At 36.5% G+C, this 24,953-nt stretch overlaps 1 long non-coding RNA gene across 1 annotated transcript; it reads right to left on the bottom strand.

Moving 5' to 3' along the window:
• Positions 1-6,917: 6,917 nt before the first annotated feature.
• On the bottom strand, positions 6,918-24,882 carry LOC140136642 (uncharacterized). The gene is made up of 3 exons (XR_011856716.1): positions 24,587-24,882; positions 18,775-18,896; positions 6,918-8,111 (listed from the first exon to the last, which is right to left on the bottom strand). It is a non-coding gene; the product is annotated as an uncharacterized lncRNA (long non-coding RNA).
• Between the last annotated feature and the right edge of the window lie 71 nt (positions 24,883-24,953).

Genomic DNA, 24,953 nt, shown 5'->3' with positions numbered 1-24,953 from the left:
ATCTTCAGTAGATAAGCACCATTCAAATGATCTGATATGAGCTATCTTCAGTAGATAAGCAACATTCAAATGATCTGATATGAGCTATCTTCAGTAGATAAGCAACATTCAAATGATCTGATGTGAGCTATCTTTAGTAGATAGCAACATTCAAATTACCTGATATGAGCTATCTTCAGTAGATAGCAACATTCAAATTACCTGATATGAGCTATCTTCAGTAGATAGCAACATTCAAATTACCTGATATGAGCTATCTTCAGTAGATAGCAACATTCAAATTACCTGATATGAGCTATCTTCAGTAGATAGCAACATTCAAATTACCTGATATGAGCTATCTTCAGTAGATAGCAGCATTCAAATGATCTGATATGAGCTATCTTCAGTAGATAGCACCATTCAAATGATCTGATAGGAGCTATCTTCAGTAGATAGCAACATTCAAATGATCTGATATGAGCTATCTTCAGTAGATAAGCAACATTCAAATGATCTGATGTGAGCTATCTTTAGTAGATAGCAACATTCAAATTACCTGATATGAGCTATCTTCAGTAGATAGCAACATTCAAATTACCTGATATGAGCTATCTTCAGTAGATAGCAACATTCAAATTACCTGATATGAGCTATCTTCAGTAGATAGCAACATTCAAATTACCTGATATGAGCTATCTTCAGTAGATAGCAACATTCAAATTACCTGATATGAGCTATCTTCAGTAGATAGCAGCATTCAAATGATCTGATATGAGCTATCTTCAGTAGATAGCACCATTCAAATGATCTGATATGAGCTATCTTCAGTAGATAGCACCATTCAAATGATCTGATAGGAGCTATCTTCAGTAGATAAGCAACATTCAAATGATCTGATAGGAGCTATCTTCAGTAGATAAGCAACATTCAAATGATCTGATAGGAGCTATCTTCAGTAGATAAGCAACATTCAAATGATCTGATAGGAGCTATCTTCAGTAGATAGCAACATTCAAATTACCTGATATGAGCTATCTTCAGTAGATAGCAACATTCAAATTACCTGATATGAGCTATCTTCAGTAGATAGCAACATTCAAATTACCTGATATGAGCTATCTTCAGTAGATAGCACCATTCAAATGATCTGATAGGAGCTATCTTCAGTAGATAGCAACATTCATATGATCTGATATGAGCTATCTTCAGTAGATAAGCAACATTCAAATGATCTGATAGGAGCTATCTTCAGTAGATAAGCAACATTCAAATGATCTGATAGGAGCTATCTTCAGTAGATAGCAACATTCAAATTACCTGATATGAGCTATCTTCAGTAGATAGCAACATTCAAATTACCTGATATGAGCTATCTTCAGTAGATAGCAACATTCAAATTACCTGATATGAGCTATCTTCAGTAGATAGCAACATTCAAATTACCTGATATGAGCTATCTTCAGTAGATAGCAACATTCAAATTACCTGATATGAGCTATCTTCAGTAGATAGCAGCATTCAAATGATCTGATATGAGCTATCTTCAGTAGATAGCACCATTCAAATGATCTGATATGAGCTATCTTCAGTAGATAGCACCATTCAAATGATCTGATAGGAGCTATCTTCAGTAGATAAGCAACATTCAAATGATCTGATAGGAGCTATCTTCAGTAGATAAGCAACATTCAAATGATCTGATAGGAGCTATCTTCAGTAGATAAGCAACATTCAAATGATCTGATAGGAGCTATCTTCAGTAGATAGCAACATTCAAATTACCTGATATGAGCTATCTTCAGTAGATAGCAACATTCAAATTACCTGATATGAGCTATCTTCAGTAGATAGCAACATTCAAATTACCTGATATGAGCTATCTTCAGTAGATAGCACCATTCAAATGATCTGATAGGAGCTATCTTCAGTAGATAGCAACATTCATATGATCTGATATGAGCTATCTTCAGTAGATAAGCAACATTCAAATGATCTGATAGGAGCTATCTTCAGTAGATAGCAACATTCAAATTACCTGATATGAGCTATCTTCAGTAGATAGCAACATTCAAATTACCTGATATGAGCTATCTTCAGTAGATAGCAACATTCAAATTACCTGATATGAGCTATCTTCAGTAGATAGCAACATTCAAATTACCTGATGAGCTATCTTCAGTAGATAGCACCATTCAAATGATCTGATAGGAGCTATCTTCAGTAGATAGCACCATTCAAATGATCTGATAGGAGCTATCTTCAGTAGATAGCACCATTCAAATGATCTGATAGGAGCTATCTTCAGTAGATAGCACCATTCAAATGATCTGATAGGAGCTATCTTCAGTAGATAGCACCATTCAAATGATCTGATAGGAGCTATCTTCAGTAGATAGCAACATTCAAATTACCTGATATGAGCTATCTCAGTAATAGCAGCATTCAAATGATCTGATAGGAGCTATCTTCAGTAGATAGCAGCATTCAAATTACCTGATATGAGCTATCTTCAGTAGATAGCAGCATTCAAATTACCTGATATGAGCTATCTTCAGTAGATAGCAACATTCAAATTACCTGATATGAGCTATCTTCAGTAGATAGCACCATTCAAATGATCTGATATGAGCTATCTTCAGTAGATAGCAACATTCAAATGATCTGATATGAGCTATCTTCAGTAGATAGCAGCATTCAAATGATCTGATATGAGCTATCTTCAGTAGATAGCAACATTCAAATGATCTGATAGGAGCTATCTTCAGTAGATAGCAACATTCAAATGATCTGATAGGAGCTATCTTCAGTAGATAGCACCATTCAAATGATCTGATAGGAGCTATCTTCAGTAGATAGCAGCATTCAAATTACCTGATATGAGCTATCTTCAGTAGATAGCAACATTCAAATTACCTGATATGAGCTATCTTCAGTAGATAGCAGCATTCAAATGATCTGATAGGAGCTATCTTCAGTAGATAGCAGCATTCAAATTACCTGATATGAGCTATCTTCAGTAGATAGCAGCATTCAAATTACCTGATATGAGCTATCTTCAGTAGATAGCAACATTCAAATGATCTGATATGAGCTATCTTCAGTAGATAGCAACATTCAAATGATCTGATAGGAGCTATCTTCAGTAGATAGCAGCATTCAAATGATCTGATATGAGCTATCTTCAGTAGATAGCAACATTCAAATGATCTGATATGAGCTATCTTCAGTAGATTAGCACCATTCAAATGATCTGATATGAGCTATCTTCAGTAGATAGCAACATTCAAATTACCTGATATGAGCTATCTTCAGTAGATAGCACCATTCAAATGATCTGATATGAGCTATCTTCAGTAGATAGCAACATTCAAATTACCTGATATGAGCTATCTTCAGTAGATAGCACCATTCAAATGATCTGATATGAGCTATCTTCAGTAGATAGCAACATTCAAATGATCTGATGTGAGCTGCTATCTTTAGTAGATAGCAACATTCAAATTACCTGATATGAGCTATCTTCAGTAGATAGTAACATTCAAATGATCTGATATGAGCTATCTTCAGTAGATAGCAGCATTCAAATGATCTGATATGAGCTATCTTCAGTAGATAGCACCATTCAAATGATCTGATATGAGCTATCTTCAGTAGATAGCAACATTCAAATTACCTGATATGAGCTATCTTCAGTAGATAGCACCATTCAAATGATCTGATATGAGCTATCTTCAGTAGATAGCAGCATTCAAATGATCTGATATGAGCTATCTTCAGTAGATAGCAACATTCAAATGATCTGATATGAGCTATCTTCAGTAGATTAGCACCATTCAAATGATCTGATATGAGCTATCTTCAGTAGATAGCAACATTCAAATTACCTGATATGAGCTATCTTCAGTAGATAGCAACATTCAAATTACCTGATATGAGCTATCTTCAGTAGATAGCAACATTCAAATTACCTGATATGAGCTATCTTCAGTAGATAGCACCATTCAAATGATCTGATATGAGCTATCTTCAGCAGATATAAAAAGCACCATTCAAATGACCTGATATGAGTTATCTTCAGTTTCCGCGGATAGTAATATTCACACGATCTGATATGAGCTATTTTTGGTAGATAACAAAATACACACAATCTGATATGAGCTACCCTCATTAGATAGCAATATTCACACGATCTGATATAACTTGTAGATAGATACCATGATAATCCCCAACACTTCAATATTAGGGAGCTATAATTTTTTTCGGAAGATTGGGGTCCCAAATTTACAAAAAGTCGGCATCAATAAATTTGCGACCCCTCTATTTCGGAAACAAATATTTTATGACCCCTCCGCCACCACCGATACACCTTACCCCCCTAAACAGGCTAAAATTGTATTGAAATCAGTCTTTTTGAATAAAATTAAAAATAAACACACTCACACTATCTGTGGTCATCTTGTGACTCTCTACATTTTGGTCATCAAAAAATTTATGACCCCCATATTTTACTGTCCAAAATTTATGACCCCCTCATATATTTGGGACCCCCTTCCGAAGAAAATGATAGACCCTAAGAACTAAATACGTCATAATTCAAGAAATAGATATGCATTTGTACTATAGATTAGATTCAAATTATTGGAGATTTAGTTTGAGTGTCAAATGTAAAAGCCTGTGACCTTTCTTGCCCGGCCCCCAACTCAACACAAAAGTTGGCAACCATGAGAGTTACCAAATCTTTCAAAGACCCCTTTACCCCCCGTTTTTCATGCAAAATCAAGGACAAAATTTGGCCCAAAACAACCCCTTTTTTTGTGGTTTTCAATTACTAGAATTTCAAACACCCCTTTTCAATTACGCTAAATATTGACATAAAATTATCGGATTTCTCAAGTATCCCTTTTATCCCAATTTCGCGGACAGTGCAAATTAAATACCCCCTATTTTGCCAATTTCGCGGTCCTTGCTACTGGTAAAAAAAAATACCCTTTTTCTGTGCTATTTGGTAACTCTCATGGTTGCCAATTTTGGGTTGAGTTGGGGGCCGGGCTTTCTTGTCCCTGATCTTTTTATTCATTCAACTTATTTCTAGTTTTCTATTCACACAGGCCAGCATGCTAAGCTTTTAAGCTTGGCTTGAACATTTTGCTTAAGTCTGGTCCCATCAGGACCCAAGTGTGTCTCCACCCAGAGCGACTGGTTGAACGAACATTGACTGGGATCAAAAGTAGTCACAGGCAGTAGTCATTCTGAGGAATCCATCAGCCAAGAGGGCAAAATATTGTGATTATTTTAACCGGATTTGACACTTTAAAAACAAAATCACTGATATCAATATATTATTGTGATACACAATTACAAATAAATAACATCACATATTACATTGGTACAAATCGGGACACACCGTTTGATTCTCAGGGGGCATGGGTCGGGCGGATTTTTTTCTGTTGCCGAAAGCGGCGAAATTGTCTTTTTTCACCAACAAAGACGACAAAATCTTTTTCATTTTCAACTTTAATGTATACCTTTATACAGAGTTGGGCAGGGGATTTTTGTTATTACTCATCAGTTGGGTGATATCTTTTTTCATCTCACTAGTGGGCAAAGTTTTATTTATTTTTTTCAAAAAAACAAAACAAACCCAAAACCATGCCTCCTCCTGGAAATCAAATTGTGCGCCTCTTACTCTCTGTTAAAACATTCATGATAGCCCGTTGAGAAGAGAAGTAGGCATACCATCAACATCAACTGAGCACTCAAGACTTGTAACTATACCCTCAACATCACCATTTTCCACATTGTTGGGTAAATTTTGTCAAATTGTTGAGTAATATATTGCCTTTACTCAAGGATACTGGGTAATTTCCTGCTGGTATTGGGTAATTATTTTACTTTCATACACTCTTAGAACCACATAACCAATCAGAAAAGATGTTAGAAAAATACGCGGAGTGCATCAATATTGTATAATTGCACTGGCGCGCACTCCGAATTGCGTAGGATTGATTCGTTTTCCTTGCGGGTTGATGCATTTATATTTGCTTGTATTTTCCAACATTTTTAGTGACAATTTTGTTATAAAATTAGCAAAAATCACATTTTCACAAATGGGTTAAAATTACTTGTTGCTCGTGAAATTGTACAAAATAATGCACTTGTACTGAGATGTTGCTGCGTCTAATGCACTCCCCGCTTCGGGTCTCGTGCATTAGACGCATCAACAGCTCAGTAAGTGTGCAGTATTTTTTACAATTTCACGAGCAACAAGTAAGTCGCTTTCATTAACCGATAAACATTATAGGGTAAATTTTATCGTTTTGTTGGGTAATATATTGCCTTTACTAAATTCAACATTCACCACTTGCACATGGCATATTTTTGATATATGCACCAACAAAAAGTAAGAATATACATTCCGTAGTGTTGCACTGTTTACCCAGTAGAAAAAATGTTTACCCAACTACTAGGTAACATTATACCCAACCCGCTGATATTAACCCAATGTTTGGAAAAGTTTACCCAACCAAATTTAACCACCATAAGGGGCTGTGCAATAATTATGAGCCCCGGTAAAATTTTCAAATGGCATGCCAAAAATTGCTTGCCTCCCCTCCTTAGCCCGCCAAAAATTGCTTGCTCCCTTCTAGGCTACCAAAAAATCTTCCCCCTTTGAACATGCCAAATGTTTGGGATCCCAATTTGCATATTTTAAATGGTCCATGTGTATATTTTGAGTGCAGAGAGCAGGAACATTTGCATAGTTAAGCATTTCCATACTGTTTTAATAAGCCTTTTTAGTGTTTTATTCAAAAGACGAATAGGCCTATATGCCAAAAATTGGCTGGCCAATAAATTCTTACCCCAAAAATTTTACCCAGGGCTCATAATTATTGCACAGCCCCTAACAGTTTAGGCCTACCCTGTATTACCGCTGTTGTTGTAGAGCTGCGTAGCAGGGTTTAAACTAGACTGAATCCCCCAGTCTTGAATACTGCACGGCCGTTGCACGTATAACAAGCAGCCGCCATGTTGATCCGCCATGTTTGATATTTGTGAGTAAGAGGCTGAGGGACTCAGGCTAGGTTTAAACCAGGGTAGCTTTGGCGATGGTAAAATGTGGTAGGTTATTTTAAAGTTTAGAAATATTTCATTCTTAAATATTCAAGAATACCCCCCTGGATATCAGCACAAAGCCATATAAAAACATACAAAAATATACCTAATGTACAACAGACGTATACTATGTATAGAATTAGTGAGAAGACACTCGCACCGTTCTCAGAACCTCTCTTCAAATATGTCAAATATACAGAACAAGCGCCGCCCCATGAAAAAATGCAAATAAAGAAAATAAGAACTGTAGGAAACAGCCAACAAAAATATATAAGAAAAAAACAGACCAGTACACGCAGACACAGTAAGTCATTGGTATGCAAATATGCGCATAGGAGAAGGGAAATAAACAAAGGAACATAAAACTCATTAGATGGAAACTCGGACAATGAGTACCAAAGAAGGGACAAGATAGCAGCCAGACTCAATTTGAATCCACGTTCAGATTCGGTATTCAAAAATCCAAACAAGAGCGAACACAGCAAAATACAATAGCCCAAATAATGTAGGCGTATGCCCAGGGGTGCGCGCACACCCACTCTGGCAGTGATATACCACAGTGGGTATTTAGTTAATAGCATTATAGACCCTCCCCCTGCTGCAATTCCGGCAGCAAAGATAATAGAATTTCTTAGAACATCATCACCAGGTTGATCTGTTGCTGTTGCAGCCATTGGTGTTGTTGTTGGATATTCCTCCTTTGGCAAATAGGAGCACCTCAAAAGAGTAGATTTATGTTCAACTGGTACACTAGTTCACAGTCGCAGTAAAACAGTCACTGGTATGTTCACTCCAACGAATACCGGGTACTTAATCACAAAAATCACTAGTTTGCACACAATGCACAAGAGAATCGAGAATCAGGTATAATAGCAGCACAGAGTTCAGTCACTGGAGTCACTTCCAAGGATCCCTGGATGAACATGATGAAGGTATAGATGAGTATTCCACACTATAGGCCTACATTGTACATGTGAGCATGGACTGTAGAAATAAACAGTCCATGATGTGAGCATCTGAAATCAATAGAAGATGAGTTAGGTTATTGTGATGTGCCTTGAGTAATTTAATTACAATTTAAGCTATTTCATGAAAGTTGGCAATCCCCTTAATTGCCATGTAATCCCAGTAAACAAAGTCAGGACTAGTTATGGACTGGGTATTCCCTAGAATGTAAATTTGAAACCGTATAAAGACCCAATAAGTCATGACACGCTAATTCTGGAGCAACAAAATGACCCAGAATAAGAGATCAATCAAAAGGCATGACTCTACAAGTAAGAAACAGAATAAAATTATGTCTGCTTTTACAAACAAGATGGTATGCTAATGAGAAAGTAGCGCCCACCTGATGCACCTACCGATGAAGAGTGGAAGGTAGCGCATCAAATTGTGGTACCAAAAGTATACCACACTGAGGTTATTAACATAGCACATGACAGGGCATTTAGGAGTTAAGAAAACTCATAAAAGAATTCTTAGACATTTCTAATGGCCCACTCTCAGAAAAGATGTTACTGAATATTGCAAAACTTGTCACACATGCCAAATAGTAGGAAACCCAAATCAGAAAATACCTCCTGCTCCATTAATGTCAATTCCAGCCTTTGATGAAACATTTGGTTGGGTTATTATTGATTGTGTAGGCCCCCCTACACTGAAAACATAAGTTAGTCAAAAAAAGGGTCTTATTTAACTAATTAAAAATTAGTCATACAAGATATACATGTAATTCTTTTATTCAAGAGTACTGAAATTATGTATTTATAATGCTAAAAGAACAGTAATATCATTTCACATTAATTTACATCATTTCAACATATTTTTATGACTTATAAGATTCAATTTGTAAAAATAAGAAATTGCATGACTAATGCAATTTATGACTTCACGATTTATCACGATTTAATTAGTCATTTATGTACATTACTAAATGATTACTAATTGAATCACTAATTAAACGACTAATTATTTATCAAAAATCAGATTTTGATAAATAATTAGTCATTAATTAATCATTCAATTAATCAGTATAAAATGCTTGTAAATGACTAATTTTAATTAGTTAAATAAGACCTTTTTTTGACTAACTTATGTTTTCAGTGTACCAAAGACTACACGTAAGGCAGGTAATTAATACCTTCTGACAATTATGTGCGCATCGACACGCTTCCCTGAAGCCATACCCTTGAGAAACATTAAAACAGTGGCTATAGTGATAGCTTTATAAACCAAGTTCTTCACATTTGTGGGGCTCCCCAAGCAGGGCTCAGCTAGCTAAGTAATACAGCGCCTTTCACATGTGTATCAAAGTGCTTAACATATTTTATTCTACTGTTGTTAGAATAGGTCAGCTGCCATACAATGCCCAAGGCATGCTCATACCTTTGGCTCATGCTCAATGGACAATATTCATAACAGCTCCCCATTTCAACCCTGGGTAGAGAGAGGCAAGTAAGGTAAAGTGCCTTGCCCAAGAGCACAACACGATGGCACCGCTGGGGCTCGAACTCCCAATTCACTGATTACAAGGCAAAGCCCGTATATACCTCTGCACCAACATGCCCATTAATGACTCAAACATTGAGTATAGAGCAGATCTGATCTAGGATACAAAAGCAGGTTTAAGCGAAACAGGTTACCATGGTTATACAGCAGCAAACCACCAGCACATGACTCTGGTGGTTTTAATCATGATCACGGCAGAGAAGCAAAAGTGTCAGGAATTGGCGTAGTCAGAGCACAAATTTAGGGGTATGCAGTGCACTCCAGCTGAGCAAATAGTCAAGTAGATGCCTTTTGTTTTTCTGCTTTAGTATAAAGTTGCATAATCGTTAAAGTTAATGCCTAACAGAGAGGTCGAAATTTACAGGTACCTAGTGGGCACCCTTGTGCAATAAAAGTAAAATGAGGTCAAAGGTTATACAGGGTTCAAAACCCTAAATTGCTCCACCTTGGTTAAAAGCTATACCAAAATATATAGTCTGACCTACCTACCTACGACCAATTAGTCTGGAGTTATTAGCAAAGGTTGAAATTTGAGCTCAACATTGGTGAATTCCATTTTGATAAAAAAAATCATCTCAAATTGTTTGTCTTGTTACAATAATTCAGAAAAATAGTTTTCACCATGTACGACCATTCGTTACCAAAGTAACACGGGAAAATATTTCAACATCAATTGAACTCAATGGGTAACTCCTTTTGCTGTATTACCATAGTAACGAAACATTGTAGGTAGTGCAAACTATTTTTTGTCTGAATTATTATAACAACACAAACATTTTGAGACCATTTTCATTAAAATTGGATCACTTTTCTGTGTTTGGAGTAGTTGTAGGTGAGTCAAACTATACAATTTCTGAATCCCTGTGACCCGAGGAATATTTTGGAACAGGTTATAACAAAATTTGAACAGTTTTGAGTTTTGACCCCTATGTAAACTTTGACCCAGCATTTTTCAGAATGTGCAAGGGTTTCTTGTACACCTCAGATCAGGCGGCGAATGGCATGATCGAGCCGGCAACTTGTGAAACCGCCTGGTCGCATGGGATTTTCCATATACTTGGTTAGTTTTGTGTGGTTCATTATCGAAGCCCAATGGTTTTAGCTTGTATTTATATTATTTATTAACATAGGCCTATTTGTTTGTGATATTTCAAGCATTTTAAAATTTCAAAATAATCCCATTCAATTACACGGTTGACGATGAAAATTTACTGAATTTAGAGAATGCAATGCGACCACCACCTGCCTCAGATGTCAATATTAAAGCAAAACATGTTAGTCATACCCAACTTAACACTCACAAGCAGGCCTGTACGCAGGGTAGGGGGTGCGATGCAGCCCCCCAAAAAATGGGAAAAGTATACAAAAAGTCCCAAAATTTCAAAATCAGGTTTTTTTACGCTTTTTTGGACAAAAAAAGTCCAAATTTTTGGCATGACAGAAACAGAACGACAGAATTTAGAAACAGAATTTGCCAAAAAAGGCGTACCACTGGGAATTCCACTTGCCCATGTCAGTACTGTCAAGCTAATTGTGTTGACATCTTGATAAATGTTATTGGTAACCCCAATTACCCTATCTGCTGCCCCAGTTCCCTAAATTGACAACTTGATAAATGATATACTCAACTCAACTTCTCACCCCAATGACCCAACACTGGATAAAGGCAATCATATTTATAGACTTTCATGAAATGAAATGATCTATTAACCATTACAAGTCAATTCCTGTGCAAAGTTTAATAACCTGCATTTATCAGTATGCAGAGAAAATGAACCCACTAGTTTCTGGGGATTATATTGGAATACACAAGCCAAGCAAGGTTGGCTAAATAGTTCACATAGACTAGTGCACACAAGAGGGGTTACTAAACTTCGCCAAAATTGAAAATTTGCTGGTTATCCAAATGTTTCTTAAAAGTTTAAGTGCACATTGCAACAAAACATTATAATAGAGAGAGCACTGAGCAGAGACATAATAATGCAAATGGAGAGAAAGTGGAAGCTGTAGAGGTGTGGAAGACAATGGGCAAAGGGAATTTGAAGCATTATACAAGTACTAGAAGTTGGATGGAGGGTTAGATTTACTGGATATGGATGGGAAGCGCAGTGGAACAGGGATATGTGATGCAACAGAGATCAGGCATGAAACGGAGACAAAAGTTACAGAAAAAAGAAGAAAGAGAAAGGTAAATATTTATTCATTTTATCTACTTTATAACTCATATTGCAAAATTTGTTTTATACTAGTTATCCCAATAATTAGTCTTAATGCCATTTGATGTTTACAAATGTGTTTACTTACTGGCTGTTTTTGCCTGTTTTATTTCTATATAGTAATAATTGATAAAGAATTAGCTTCCCCCTTTGGCTGTGCCAAAAATCTTTGCCCCCCCTTTGACGTGCCAAAAACCTTTGCCCCCCGCTTTTGATGTGCCAAAAGATCTTTGCCCTCCCCTTACACACTAAGACTTTGGGGAACCCGAATTTAAAACCTTTAATTGTCTTATCATATAATGCGAACGCAGTGAGTAGGAAATTTTGCATATTTCAACGTGTTCCTAATGTTTCCTACACCTTTTAGGGTGTAATGTACATTTAGAAATGGTGCCCAAAATATATGTGCCAAAAATCACTTGCCCCCCCTTCGACCTGCCAAAATCACTTGCCCCCCCCTTTCCACCTGCCAAAAAATGCTAGCCCCCCCCTTTTGGCCTGCCAAAAATCTCCCCCCCTATAATTCACCACCGGGTACACATAATTATTGCACCACCCCTTATTTATTATAGTAATGATAGGAAGTAGTGAAAGCTTTTGTGGTATTAAGCTACTTGCAGTTCATCATTATGCACTATGTGCGGGGAGCCTCGAACTGGCAGCATACATGAATGGGAATTGAACTAGTCATAACGTTCTGTGTAAGGTTACATAATTCTTCCTTTCATGTATGCTGCCAGTTCGAGGCTCTCCCCGCACATAGTGCATAATGGCGAACTGCAAGTAGCTAATAGTGATATTGTTAGCTATTGTTAGGCTCCACAAATTGCTATACATTGTTTATTTGTAACCTATGTTAGGGTCATACATCTGTAAACTGAGGCAGCATACATTTTCGAAACATGTAAATGTTCAATTTGATGATATAGGCCTACATGTAGTTAAAAATAGACCAGCTGATACATGCATTTGATGACTGATGTAACATAGCTTAACATGTTGTTATTGTTCGTATCATGAATTATTTATTTATGATTTATTTATTTATTTATTTATTTATTTATTTATTATCTTTTTTTCAGCAAATAACTCTGAAATTAACCAAAATATTTTTAAAAAATTGCAAATTCCTTGGAATATTTTCCCCCTTGCTTCGCTCGATCTTTTTTTCAGTCAAAACAAATCTAAGTTGCGCCCAAAACTGCTGATTTTACATACGTGCAGCAATTTCCACCAAACTCTATCTACTTTTGGTCAGGACACAGCCGGCTGATTTTATATGTGCAGCAAATTTAAAAAATAAAAAAACACATCCAAAACATAGAAAATCCCCAAATGGAAAATTTGGGTCGGTTGGGCTTGAAGAACATGTTTTTTGTTGCCTTACAGATGTATTTATGTATGTAAACACATATAGATCAACTTTTGTTTCCTATATAAAATGTCCAAAATGAAAAAAGGAGGAATCTTCAAAACTTGTGCAAAAGTAACAAACTTTCGTTTCTGAATTGGGGTTCGGTTTTGATCATGATACCTTCAGTGTATTTTGTATCTTATTTTTTTAAAGGAGGGTATTAGTTTTGGGCATTTTGTTCCATGAAATAACTTGCATGTACATGCCCATGTACAGGGTGCTTGTACAGGTAAAAAGCTTTTATTGGGAGTTTTAGTTACAGCATACACCAGAGAGCAAATATTGCAAGTGAAATTGTACAGTAGGCACGTTAGGCGTATAATAGCGTGTACCTTTTGTGTTTTGTGTAGGTTAGTGGTATTGAATTGTTTTAATACGTTGGAAAATGACTGCCCAAAGGTACTAGTTTTTGTTCTTTAAAGTGTACTTCTTTTATCTTTTTATCTTTAGGATCTGCCATATGACGGATGTACAAAAAAGTGAGGATACAATTGAAGATGAAGATGAAGAAAGGAATAAAGTTAATGCAGGCACCTATGAAGAAATATGCAGTGTCCCGAGGAATAATGAGATATCAGAATGGGACTTTCCTGGTCTCAACCGACTCCTGAGGGTGAAAAACACGGCCAAGCTTGATTTCAAAGCGGGCTTATGATTTTTACAATAAGACCGCAGAAGCGCTACATAAAATGGATGAAATTGAGCTCGCTTCTCCATGAAATAAGCAAGAGAAAGTTTAGCCATGCAAGTTAAAAGAAAACCGGGTATATTTAAAACGTAAACGCCTTGAACGATTGGATAAAAAATGCAACAAGAAAGAAGCGCAAGAATTAAACCGACTAAATGCCCAGAATGCAGTTTACAAGTCACAACAGATGATCAACAGAAAAATGCTGATGGAGTGCAAGTTCTCATGAATAAATATTCTTCCTCAAAAGACAAAAAAGAATGTCATCAAAAGGGAACTCAACTTTTATATAACTCTGACAATTCTGTCGATTCCACAGAATACTCTTCTAGTGGTGGGAAGGAACACGCAGTTGAAACATTATTGGACAGCTTAATATTTGTCATTGGAATGTGGAACATGGCAGTAAATGTACCATCTACATTTATAATATTAAGATCAAACCCAACAGATCAGGCGTTAACATGGAGAAAATTGAGGAAACACGCACAAGAATTTGTCATTTAAAATGCAGATTACTTGATAAAGCAGAATATGTATAAAAACAAGGAAAATCAGTGCAAAAAAAGTGTACTTTTTCAAGGTTTAGAATTGATAGGGAAAACCGTAAACACAGATGATAAAACAACTACACAACATTGGAGAATAATGAGAAAGTGGTATAAAGGTGATGTCTGGATTCAAGCAAATACTAATGAAATGGATGGTACTTCTGAAGATGACAAAAAAGTACATGATGACCAAGGACATATAATTTTCATGATTCATTATGAAGATCATACTCAGTCTGACCCCTTTTTAAATTACAAGTCACTAATGAGATAATAATTAATGCACATTAATAAGAATTATAATTATGTCAATAGATAACATTGAGCTAATATTGATCTAAGAGTAAGTTCTGGAGCATGTGCAGTTTCATTGAAAATTTGTTGTCAAACCTGAAAACTAATTGAGACCCCTATTTGCATGATTGTTATATCCGAGGTCTCTGACACTTCACACATACCTTTTCCCTAACATTTTAACAATTCGAACCAATTTTTAACATGGAAAAGCTTCAAAACTATCAAGATTTAAAAACAAATTAATATACATATTAATTTTTTAATATATGTGCATACATAAAATGTGCATATTTAATTAGACATGTTTTGCTAAAAATATTTCATTTAGCCTCATTAATATGCAAAAATATGCAATGATTGGATTTTATTTTTATTTAAATGATTGGTATTACTATTGGTACATACTTGTATAGGACATTGCATGGCTTTTGGACAAAAATTATGCATATAACTATATTAACTGGACTTCTCCACAGCCAAATTTATCCAATTTTGCCAACTTTTCATTGATTTCAGTGGACCTGGTTTTCACAGTTAGTTAACATTGAATCACTCATGGTCGCATATATTTAATTTGGTGTAGAGTACAATAAGAAAAGGTAAAAAGGAAGTAGTGAAATGTATGGTTTACCAAATATTGATATTTCAAATTGTGGCACAACTACTAGATCTTTAATGGACAGAAAATCAGTATTCATATGAACAAATTAGCTATTTCACAGCACTGAATTTAAAAGTAAAATGTTTTCATATGGTTCCATCTATATTTTGTTAGTATGTATTGTAGTATGTCAAAAGAAGTGCAGGACATTTATAACCAGAAAATATTGATTTTCTCGAATTTCAATTTCAGTTTTTGCCACAACCTAGTAAACGATTTTCAAAAGTATAGTTTTTGAAAGAATTCAATGATATCTTTAAAGTAAAACCAATTTTATAGCAAAAAGTGACTTTTGAAATTTGTGTGGTACATTCCTACTATAAGGCTAAAAAAAAAGTTGACTTGCCTTTTAGGTACCAAAACCTGGGTCGGTCGGTCGGTCGATCGATATAATTATATAAATTTTTTTATTTTGCTATTTGTTTTATTATTTTTTTGCAATTTCTGCAAAATACGATGTGACGCCTAATACTTTGCTTAGAGAATTTGAGAGAAATAGAGACAGCATGCGCTTTACAAATGTACACATCTTCAGGTGCGTATTTTATCGAAAATAAAACAGCTAAATGTGATTCAAATTAATGCAGGAAAACGAATGAACACAATTTCCATCCCACATTTCCCTGTAAGTGTTAAAGTTACAGCGTATGTTTAACACTGCCAAAATTAAAAAAACAAATTGAACCAGAATTTACAAGAAATTAATGATTTTATGCATTTATACTGCAGTTTCATATAAATAAAACACATATTTTGAATATCATTTAAACCAAAATATGACATTTCCCTATAGTCAAATTAAAAAAAAAAAAATGCGACCGTGTTTTTTCAGATTTTTGGGACGATAAGGGCAAGTCAACTTTTTTTTAAAAAACCTAACATGAGCTAACATGCAACAAAGTATTCTCAGAAACAAGTCCCAAAAGTCATAATGTGGCTACAAAGTGTCCCTGCAGGGTCGCTCCCATTGTGGCCTGTACACCATCTGCGATAATCAACTTTTGAAAACTACCCTAAACAAGGATTTAACTCTTGGCTACATACCCTAAACAGGTAACATGCGCCTGTTTTCACATTTTATAAATTTCCTTGCATCAAATTTCATACCCTAAAGAAGGATTGCTGTGCTATTGTTTTGGCGACCGGTGAGTCGTCATTATGGTTGTTTTCTCCTGGATTTTCGGCAAAATTTCGAAGTTCATTTCCCCTTTCATATTCATCTCTTGACCTAGATCCAATTTACACCCTTACCTAAATCATTAGCCTTCAAATGGCCTTCACAAAGCGGTCGCCAATAGTGGTCATCATAGCGGTCGAATGCCATATGACCGCTAAAGTTATTATAGCGGTCATATAGTATTCTGTAGTGAAAAATTAGCCTTCCTATTCGACTACCCTTCGACTACCCTTCGTATCTTAGCCTTCCTGTTTGGTAAGGGATGTACCCTTTCCGCGTACAAGTACATTGGGATTTTGCTACCCTTTTTAACAATTTTTAATGTTTTTGACACCCTAAACACGATACACGCGTGTATCGTGTCTACCCAGTACCCACGACAAACTACCCTTTTAACGCGTTTTTATTATCGCGGATTGTGTACAGGCCACAATGGGAGTGACCCCCCGGGACAGTGTCAGAGTGCAGACCAGATTGGAACTACCATATTCAACTATCACAGTCACATCACTATTATGGTATGTTAATAATAATCAATAAAAAATATTTAGGCCTACATACTATTAATTCAGCCCTTGATCCTCTTCACCATGATGTATTTGATCTATATCTATATTTTTATTTAAACCATGCAATTGAACTTTCTGGCCGTCTACCCCTTGTCAAACTTGGTGTAGTTGTGCAGGTCATTTTCTGCCTCAAAACCATGTCTTGATTGAGAAAAATAAGCTGCAGTTAAGTCTTTTATGGTAAAATAATTGATTCATTAATGCTTAACTGCACAAGGATTAATCCATTCAATATGACTTCATTTATACTTTTAATAGGGGTGCTAGGAACCCCATGCCTATGAAACTACTTTCCTGTAGTGTACAAATATAATAGGTTGCTGGGGCAAAGATTGTTCTTAATTTAAGAATGTTTCAAAATTGTTATAAAAGGAAAACAAAAATGTTTTCCCTATTTTCTTTGTTGTCAATGCACCTAGAATTTTATTAAACACAGTAGACCATGTTATATTTTTGGGATAGTTGTTTATCAGTTATAGTGTAATAATATTTCCCTGTATAAACAATAGGTCGTCCAGGATTTTGGTACGTACCGGTACATGATATTTTAACAGATATACAGAATACCAATGGCCAAGTCTTGTATGTATGTAGGTATGTAGGTATGGGCTTTCCAATGGCATACATATTATAGGTGTGTGCCTACATGTATTTCAAAATTAGAATCCATTAATTATTTTTAAAATCACCTTCCTACCCATTTTAGTGTGGGACGGATGCAACTTAATGTTGTCACATAGTGGAATGACAAGTAAATGGGTGTATCCTTTGTGTAAGAGAATACCAAACAAATCCTAACTCTAATCCTAACCCTAACCCTAACTCTAATCTTATTAGTATTTCGTGCACTAGGATAAACCAGTAAATGGAACTATACATCTAGATCTTAACAACATAATAATAGTCAAAAGATGCAATTTTTTTGATAAAATCTTTTGATTTTCGATTGCATCTTAAACTGCTCTGTGCAAAGTATACACAAAATTTAACAAGTGAAAAGATAACTAAGGCACTGCAAAGAATAGCAAATGATACATGTATATGCCTTGTGCAATATCAGGGACAGTGCATTCTTGTAGAGTAAAGGGCAAAAAAGGTTATCCATTGGTTCAGCGCTATTTTCCCTAATGGGCCCTAAATAGGTTTCGCATCTTGCATAAAGGGCAAAGGTCTAATCATAGCCATCGATCTTGGTATTAAGGTAATTGACATTTGATGGGTCTGGAATTCCCTGTTAGCTTCTGTTACCTTGACAACCATTCAAGAATCTAAATTGGTATTTTCTAAAATCTGTGGATATGTACTTGGCATGGAAGAAAGTCCATTTTTCACAAAATTGCCCACCCCCCAAAATTAGCACCCCCAAATGAAATCCTGCATATGGGCCTGCTCACAAGGAAGTTCTATACGACTAAAAACAATCATAGTTAATAAAGCAAAAGTCATTAAGCGTGCAGCTGCAGGCGGCAACAGCAAAAAATCATGCCATCAAAATAATATAAACGGAAACGAAACTGTGATGTGGTAGTAAATACACAAAGAACAGTGCAACAGCAGTTCATTCCAAAATTGTGTCTCTTCCACACATGCATACATACCATGACATCAGCTATGGCACCTGCCTCATTATTGCTCCAGCGGATTCATTCAGTTCAAGGAGCTTTGAAGCCGTTAAATACAAGATATCTTTATGTCATGCCGACGTGATCTTCAGGCAGTGCTGGAAGAACATGATAAACAGTACATTATTATTGAAGAGCATGAATAAAAAACACATGGTTTAAAAAGCACAAGTTCAAAGGATTGTGCTAACAGTTGAATATGACAGTGGAGAATATGGGGAGCAAATGCCCCAGTCAGAACTCTTGCCCCCCTGTTGGCCCCCCAGTAAAACCTAAAATTACCAAAATTTCCACTTTTTGCAGAAATGTTGTGCAAAATTTGTTGATTTCCGCCCCCCTTAAATTCACCTCCCCATTCCCCCTCCCCACCAAAAAAAAAACATTCTTGGTGCCGCCACTGATTTTTAGAGTATCATCTAGAACAGGGATGGGCAACCTTTTTCATCTCATCAGGCCTAAAATATTCTTTAGCAAATTTTGTAGGCCACACATTCTTCAAGCACACTTTAGGCAAAAGTATCTAGTGAAGAAACACTTTGCGATAAAAGTGCACACAAAGCACGCAAAATATTTGCCATTAAGGGCTCGGATAGTGATGTTTTCACATATTTTTTGTGGGACCTGAGAGCACATCAGAAATATCGAATTGCATTTTTTAAATGAGGAATGTCCTTCTGATATCAAATAATTTTGATTGTTTTGAAATTCACGATATAATACACAATTTATGGCAAATCATTAAAATTGATATTTTTGAAATTTAAATAAAAGTCCTTGAAGTAAATTGTATAAATATAATAATGATATGTAGGCCTATCATATATGTACTTTAAGGGGGTACTACACGCCCCATAAATTTGTGTATATTTTGCATTTTCTCAAAAACTAATAACACAGTGGTAACAAAAGTTATGTATATTATAGGGGCAAGGAACCCAATTACTACACTGGAATTTCAGTGACCCAAGACAAACGGTTTGTTATTTATGATAAGAAATAAGGTACCGCTAGGGTGTACCTCGTTTCCTATCATATATTCTGAACCGCTTGTCTTGAATCACTGAAAATTCAGTGAAGTAATTGATTCCTTGCCCCAATAATATACATAACTTTTTATTACCAGTGTGTTATTATTTTTGAGAAAATGCAAAAATAGTCACAAATTTACCACAGGGTGTAGTACCCCTTAAATGTACATATAGCTGGGATGAAAAGCTGACAATCAATCGAACATTTTGACCTTTCATATTGAAGATACCCGGTATATATTTTTGTTACAAAAAGACCTCAAAGTTTTAGGGTTTTTTGGGAAAAAATGCATATCATGCCAAAAATGATTGCCCCCCCCCCCCACCTACATCTTAACCAAACAACCATCACTTCAAAGACTCAACCAATCAACCACAGCCACCCAAAAACTAGGTAAAACACATGAACAGGTAACTGCCAAGTGAAAATTACATGTACAATGTACCAGACAGCTGTCATCATGTGGGGCAGGGGCAGTGCCAGGGTATATTGTTTGGGGGGAATGTAAATGTGAATGTATGAAAAGTTAGAATTTGTCGCGTTAGCGAGGCCTGCCACATTAGCGAGGCCCGTCACATCCGCGGTGTGTGTGTGTGTGTGTGTGTGTGGGGGGGGTCTTAGGAGGATGTGCCCCCTTCAAAAGTTGGAAAAATTTTGAAAAGGAAAACCTCAACGGAGCCAGTTGGAGCAACTTTTTAGTCAATGTTTATGATTTTTGCCCCTCCCCACACCTTGAGACTTACTTGACCCCTTTCTAATGAATCTGGAAAAAATTATGGTGCTGCCACTGCCTTGTTCTTCTTTTTGCAAATGATAGGGGGGGGGGTAGCCACCCTGTGCACCATTCCTGTGTGGAGGTGTTTGTGTGTGACATGCTACATGCATGTAATTCGCAGATCAGGGCTAGAAGATCAGAGAAGTGTCACTATTTATACTTTGAGCTGAGCCATGGATTTGTTCTGCCAGATTAATGTCATACCTTTTTCCCTCTAGTCCTATGAGTGGGAAGGGTTTGGTCTTGGGTATCAAAGCAGAGAGCATACATGGATGCATGTAATGTCTCCAAACTGATGGTTCAAGCTCCCACTTTTCCTAATATTCAGTGGCAGTGCTACGAGGGGGGGGGCAAGGGGGCATTTAAAATATTTTTCTTGTCCCCCAGTTTGCCCCCCCACTTCTGAGGCAAAAAACCCCAAATTACGTAAATTTCCACTTTTTGCGGCCATTTTGCCCAAAATTTGTCAAGTCCCCCCTGAAATTCTCTTTCCCCCAATGCCCCCGAAAAAAAATTTCCTGGTGCTGCCACTGCGAATATTCATGTAGCCAGTGCTCTTGTAAAGGGATGATATCCAACTTGTCAACAAGTTTATGGAGGACATAATAATTAGAGTTGAAGCCCCTCATGTTGTAGGTTGCCAACTCTCTACATGTAAAAGAGTGAAAAACTCACTCCCCAAAAGAGTGATTCACCTATAAGACCACTCAAAAAAGAGTGAAATGTGTTTTTTAACTTTAAAACCACTCAAAATAGAGTGAAAACCACTCTAAAAGAGTGAATTTTAACTCTTTCAAGGAGTTAAATGAAGGACAACACATTTTTCGAGTTGTCCTTCATTTAACTCCTTGAAAGAGTTAAAATTCACTCTTTTAGAATGGTTTTCACTCTATTTTGAGTGGTTTTAAAGTTAAAAAACACATTTCACTCTTTTTGAGTGGTCTTATAGGTGAATCACTCTTTTGGGGAGTGAGTTTTTCATTCTTTTACATTTAGAGAGAAGGAGAGGGTGGATCTGTGACCCGGGGAGGCACTAGAAAATGAAAGTGATGTACCTGTGCCCACCAGCGTCTGAAACTAGGGGTCTATCGGTGTAGAAATTTTCAGAAAAAGGGGGTCACAGGGCGGATTTAGGGGGGCACAGCCAGCCACGCCCTCTATTTTTGGCCTAGCAAAGGCGCCGCCCAACTTAAAATACAAAAATGAAAGAAATTAAAAAAATGAACAAATTCGCCATGAGCAGCAAACAATGGGCCAAAACCGTTGAGTTTTCGAGAGAGTAAAGCCCCTTAACACCATTTTTTCGTCATTGACCAAAAGGCGCCCATTCTATCAAAAATTCCTGGATCCGCCCCTGGGTCATTTGGTGTTGGCAATTAATGTCAAAAATGGGGTGACTGATTTTGTATGCGAGCGCCCAAAATTTCACATCAAGACAATGATTTACCCAATTTTACAATACAAATACAAAATGCACGAGAAGCGCGCCAAAAATTCAATTTTGAGGACTAATTGTTCAAAAAAGGGGGTCATTCAGTGTAGGCTACTGAAAAAAACAGGGTCATTGGGTGTAGGATTTGCCAAAAATACCGGGGTCTTTTCATGGGCACATGACGTATGTCATTATGGGAGTGCCCCCGGGGTATGTACAGGTACAAGTCTGGAGCCATGGGTACGGGTATGGAAATTGGGACTCAAGTACAGGTATGAGTATGGGTACTACAAGACTCTGACTCCCCATTACAAATAAAAATGACATCCCCCTAATGTAGCAAAAGGAAATCCCAAACCCATAGTGCCATGTACTATGCCGTTACCAATACCAGTACATACGCTTGGTGAGCGGTGAGGTGAGGAGATGAAGAAACAATGCATCAGTATTACAGAAACAAAATACATACACACCATAGTTGCCTTGTGTGTACATTTTACACTGTAAAAAACAACAGATAACACTTCTTAATATTACGTTTATATTTATATGATTTTCAACATGTAAGTATAGGAGGCGTTGCATAAAATTAACACTATAACACGTTTATAGAAGGATTTATTGATGGATTAGTATATCAGTGATATAAACGTGTTGGAGTGTTTATATTTTTATCACAAATACCTCTATAAACGTGTTATGGTGTTGATCGTATGCAACGCCTCCTAATATACTTTTATGTGTAAAATATAAAATAAACATGTTTTAGTGTTATTAAAGCCAAATTATAACATTTGCTGAGGAAGATGCCCTCAATATTCAGTGGCGTACGGTGGCCGCCCCAACCCCGGGGGGCTGAAGAAAATTCCATTTTGCCGCCCCTTCCTCAACAGCCCGAAAAGGTTGACCCAATTTTTTTCTCGGTCATTTGAAAAAGTGAAGTTTCAGGCGCTAGCGCTCTAAAAGGAGCACATTTTGATGTATAGTACCATTTTTTCAAAAATTTTTATGCTTTATCAAATTTTTCCGCCCCTGTTTTTGCCGCCCCTTCTTCTTCCGCCGCCGCCTTCATTTTGGCCACCCCCTGCTTTTACCCCCCAAAAAAATATGTGCATGATATTGTCCAAAATCCAGTTCTTTACATAATGGTAATTATAATGTACTTTATTAAACTAACATATCCTTTTTTATTTTATTATAACAATAGAAATATTAGTCGAACACGTACTCGATGTTCATAACACAATACCGTATAAACCTCGTCTACAAGCATATACATGGTTTTTGATGAAAACGAACCAGGCGTAAATATACCAATACAATAGATTGGTCTTAAAATAATAATTGTTTTTCTATGCTTGGATCTGTAATTTATTTGCTCAAACTCCATAATGGCGCCTTGAATAATTTAGCTTCCAACAGAAGCACTTTATATGCTTGTAGACGGGGTTTTACGGTATGTACATGTACACCCGACACACAAAGGATTGCATCGCACAACAAAATGGAGTAACACCCATTGATAACATCGGCGTTGGTAGTAAATTCCAATTTTCTTTGCTTATCTATTTCTTTGCTAATCTATTTTTTATGGAAATGTTATAACATGGCTTAAAGGAGGATTTCGTGATCCTAGCATCCTCTTTTTATGACATTTTTCAGTAGATATCCACGAAAAAAGCTTATTTCCAAAATTTCAGTTGATTCCGATTTTGCTTATGCGAGTTATGTATGATTATGTGTATTACACAGCTCCATAGACAATGTGTTGTAATTTCGTTCTGTTGCACCAGAACGAAATTCAAATTTAGCGATATTTTTGCTAAACGAATTAATCTGCAAGAAATATTTGGTACATAAACATTATGTAGCTAGAGGTATCCAGTGGTGTAAAAATCTCAACTTTTTTTGGGAAAAGTGGGGGGATGAGGCTGTGGATCACGAAATGCCCTTTAAGGGAGATGTCATTTTCTTCAGCGGGGGGGGTCATGAATATGTCGGTGACTGGAGTTAATTTATTTATGACCCCCCCATTGCGGGCAAATGTTTTTTTTATGACCCCCTTATCTTGGATCGAAAATTCCTATGACCACCCCCTACACAGACTCAAGACAAATTGCCGGAACAAAGGCGAGGAGCGCACAAAACTTTAGAGTGAAGAAAGTATGCGAGTGCGTTAACATTTTGATCGTGTGTGTGAAAAATCAAAATCAAAAATCAAAATTTGATTTTATATTAAACAAAAGATTGTGCGCACATTTTGATTATTTAAAAATTAAAAGAATGCGCGTGCAGCACACGAAAATTTTGAGTAACCAGCCCTTATAATAATTCTATAACCCCCCTATTTTGGGGGTTAAAAAATTATAACCCCCCCCAAAAATTCTATGACTCCCAGTATATTCATGACCCCCCTTCCGAAGAAAATGACAGCCCCCTAAGTGTTATCAGTTGTTTTAGTGTATTGTGTACATATTGCAAAATATGTGTAAGCTATCGACTTACCTGTTTCTTCCTGCATTTCTAAATTATGTGACCGTACACATACATACCTTTCTTCTTCCAGATATCACTATTTGGGCTGCTGATTTCCTCCTAGAAAGCAAATTACAGGTGGACAAACAACAGCTTTTAATATGTCTTCTGTCGAGGTACGTGTATTTCTGCAGCGTGCAACTCTTGCCTTACTGTCTACTTCCTCGTGGGATTGTTGTGTAGTGTAGATTTGCTGGTCCGGTAGGGTCGGTACCATCGGTTCATTTGGTAGTTTCAATAGAATCAGTAAAATGGAAATTTGTTTCTCAATATAGTTTTTGAATCAGTTAAAATGTCGGGTTAAAATGGAGAGTTACTTTAAAGGGGCATTTCGTGATCCACAGCCTCATCCCCCACTTTTCCCAAAAAAGTTGAGATTTTTAC

The sequence above is a fragment of the Amphiura filiformis genome, chromosome 16 (genome assembly GCF_039555335.1).
Source record: "Amphiura filiformis chromosome 16, Afil_fr2py, whole genome shotgun sequence".
In the NCBI taxonomy this organism is placed as follows: domain Eukaryota; kingdom Metazoa; phylum Echinodermata; class Ophiuroidea; order Amphilepidida; family Amphiuridae; genus Amphiura; species Amphiura filiformis.
Note: the sequence above shows the minus strand (reverse complement) of the source record. Positions and strands in the feature narration are given on the sequence as shown.